Below are 238 nucleotides of genomic sequence, written 5' to 3'. Positions count from 1 at the left end.
TTACCATTTACGTTTTCCTTTTATTGACTTAAGAAAAAAACAAAAACCGCACATGTTGTGGACCTGTAATTGATATGGTATTAAGTCCAAATGCCCATCTTGCCCGTCTTCCAAGAATTTCAGCTTGCTTTTTGTTTGTGAGCTTGTTTCGTTCACATATCACATATGGACTGCCTTTGTTTTTTTTTTGAAAATTCAAAAAAATATTTTTTTAAAATAATCACCTCGCATTTTTTAT

Source organism: Citrus clementina, unplaced genomic scaffold (assembly GCF_000493195.1).
Source record: "Citrus clementina cultivar Clemenules unplaced genomic scaffold, Citrus_clementina_v1.0 scaffold_9, whole genome shotgun sequence".
NCBI classification, from domain to species: domain Eukaryota; kingdom Viridiplantae; phylum Streptophyta; class Magnoliopsida; order Sapindales; family Rutaceae; genus Citrus; species Citrus x clementina.
This window is presented reverse-complemented; position numbering follows the sequence as displayed.